Source organism: Porites lutea, chromosome 3, assembly GCF_958299795.1.
Source record: "Porites lutea chromosome 3, jaPorLute2.1, whole genome shotgun sequence".
Classification (NCBI taxonomy): domain Eukaryota; kingdom Metazoa; phylum Cnidaria; class Anthozoa; order Scleractinia; family Poritidae; genus Porites; species Porites lutea.
The window spans coordinates 16,234,043-16,237,169 of NC_133203.1; the positions used below are offsets into that span (position 1 = coordinate 16,234,043).

General features: G+C 36.2%; 1 pseudogene; it reads right to left on the reverse strand.

The window, feature by feature from the left end:
* Positions 1-925: 925 nt before the first annotated feature.
* On the reverse strand, positions 926-2,731 carry LOC140929435 (uncharacterized; annotated as a pseudogene).
* Positions 2,732-3,127: the final 396 nt, after the last annotated feature.

Sequence of the window (3,127 nt, forward strand, 5' to 3'; positions counted from 1 at the left end):
ACTAGGATTTTCTTTAAGTTTCTTAATATATTGTAGCTAGGTCCGAGGTAAAGAGAGCATAAATCTGACGTTGATTGCTACTCGTATAATTTTGTATTTTATTTTGGAATTTGATAGGTCAACTTAATTGTCTCTTTAGCCCTGGTTATAGTAGTCAGACTCTTGCCCTTACTTTAACATTTGAAGGCAAAAGCCTAAGTTGAAAATGAAAAATCTTGAACAATTTTAACTTTTCTTGGACCTATATATAAGCATGCTTAGTTTTACTATTCTTTTTCTGGTGTGGGTCCATTTTAATGAACGACATAACAAATCATGCTTTAAAGGCCCATGTTCACCCAACTGGCTTTGTACGCTTGTGTTGTTGTTTTGAAACACTTTTTTGTCAAATGCAGTGTTTTGATTGGCTGACACATTTATGGGATGTTCACTTTTTTTTCCTGCTTGGCCAAAGCGTGACTCTACACATATTGAAGACAACAATTTTCAAATACCTGAAATCATTTTTCTGGATTACAGGGTTCGCAATGCATTTAGGGTGAACACGGGCCTTTAAAAGGACACTTGTAGACATCATTATTCTTTGTTCGCTTAGTGTTTGAATCTTGGTTGATGAAAGTGACAAAAAATGTACAGTCGTAGGATAATCGTAACTAGGTTTATTCTCAGTTAGCAGTTAATGTTTTCATGTTTGTATCATTGTATTTCTGTCTAGTGAAGGCATTTCAATTTTCTGATGGTTAGACAGAGAAATGGTCATTAGAAAGTGTAAGCTGAGACTGATTTCTTATAGAAAAAACTTATGTAGTTTCAGTCATTGACTTGCAGCTTGTGTAGTTGTCAAATTCAACTCAAATTCTTGTTCCTGCTACATGTAAAAATGAAGTCTCTTTGAGTTTTAAAATATTTTTAAAAATTAACATTTGAAGCTGATGGCCTGCCATATATCCATTAGTTAGAGCTTTGGAAACTTAAGTTAAAATATTAAGTCTACTTACAAAGGACAGCCTGAAAATTGACAAGGCATGCAGCAACTACTATCATTTGCGTTGCGACAGGAGGAAGAGACAAAGGTATTCTTCTGATGACTAGTTTGAACTGCTTTAAGCGTTCATTGAAACGCTCTACATGAATCCTAGCTTTTGCAATGCGAAGTGTTTCAAATTCCTCTGGAGCACTAAGACTTTTTCTACCTTTTAAAAATGGGATTTTTAATTGCACTTGGAGAGGATTTAAGAGATCGTGCACAGTGAAACCACGATCTGCCAAAACCAAGTCATATCGTTTCAGGTGTTTCAAAAGGCCACTTTCCTTAAAGATTCGAACATCATCAATATCACCCTCGAACAAATCAGAAACAAAACATGCTCCACCACTGGGGGTTACAGTAATGAGACACTTAAATGTGTTGGTCTGCTTATAGCAAGAGAAAGTGTTTCCTTGACTGGCAAAATTCCTGTAGCATTCCACTCTAAGTTCAGTAGAATCAACAATACAGCGTATGTTGTTCATGGTTTTGAATACCTTAGGGAGGAACCTGCTAAATTGGGCTCTCTCTGGAAACAAAGTTTTGCATGTCTCTAAAAATTACAAACATCAACTGAATATATGTTATAAAAATCTTCCCAATATAGGAAAAGTTAATTTTCCTGTTTGGGGTACCAAGATGAGCTGCAATAGTCTTGAGAGTAAAACCCCTTCTTAGTCTCAGAAGGCAAATGAAAAGTTTTTCTCTTGATAAAAAATCAGCTTTTGGGCCAGTTCTTGCATTCTCCATTGCTGGGCAATCTTTGCTTTTCCAGTAGTTGATTGTCTCTAAGGGGCAAACATCGTCAAGAAAATCATGCAAAACTTCAAACTGGGAAGGCTTGAGGCTGGTGAAGTGTTTCATGAGAGCTACATCTTGCACGATATTTTCGTAGGATAAAGTACTCACTATTTTAGGACCCTGTAACTGTGTTGTAGAGACGTTGTTTTTCAAAATCATAGTTTCGACCTTTGCAGACAATTCGCATTTTGAATATATAGTCTGAGAGCCTTGATCAGAAACCAGCTTTCCTGAAGGGTTAACGTAAATGTATGTATCAATCATGGCACATTCCTCATCAACACATTCTTCATCAATAAAACTGCTTTTGTCGACTGTCTGTTCAACTTTTTGTGACTCCTGATCATGATCATCAGAAAATGTAATATCGTTAAATAATTGTTCCTCGTAGTTGTCATTGAATAATTTCTGTTTCTTTGATACTGGATTTTCTCTTTCTTTTGGTGCTTTTCTCTTTGAAGCATGTCCTCGACTTACTTGCGCTGGTCTAAGATTTGCCTTCAGTGGATCGGGAAATTCGGCTGTTGGACCTTTTTTGCTGGGCCAGTGCAGAGCACAAATATAAGTGTTTCTTGTTATGTTTTTATCTGTAAAAAATTCACGCGAACAAGCCACTAGCCAACGCTTGCACTTTGCCATGTCCCGCGAAGTTTTTGGGAAAGGAATGAATACTTTCTTCCCCGATTGCTCTAACTCTTTGACTGATTTTGGCCATTTATCTGCATATCTTAAGTCTGTCTTACACTCACCTCAACATTTACAGTGTTTGGTACCAACCATGCTGCTTCCTTTTAGAACGCTAAGTCATTTTTTGACGAAATTTTCCGTCGTTTTGTGTCAATTTTACAGCTCTCGCTCATACATTTCCTTTAAGGTGGTCGCAATGTTTGTCTGAGTCTGTGTGTGTGGGGGGGGGGGTCTCGTAGGTTATCACGTAACAACATCTATTTTTAGTAATAGTAGAAAGCACTATTATATGACACTGTAGTAAAATAATTGCAATAATATATTCAGAAAAATACACAGAGCGTGAATATGGATTAAAATACATGAATAACGAATGTGTAACGAATTTCGAATTTATAAGCCATCATTGTTTGGATAGTTATATATACCGATTTACTCCTACACTATTAGTATTATTCCTGGTAGCCAAAAAGGGACAATCCAAAAATATTTTGCAAATCCCAAGAAATGTTTCAAATCCCAATATTTTTCTAAAATCACTGTCAAAAATTTGGACAAATCTATAAAACTGTTGCCAATCCTAACAAAAGAAGTGGATCCACCAATAACTTT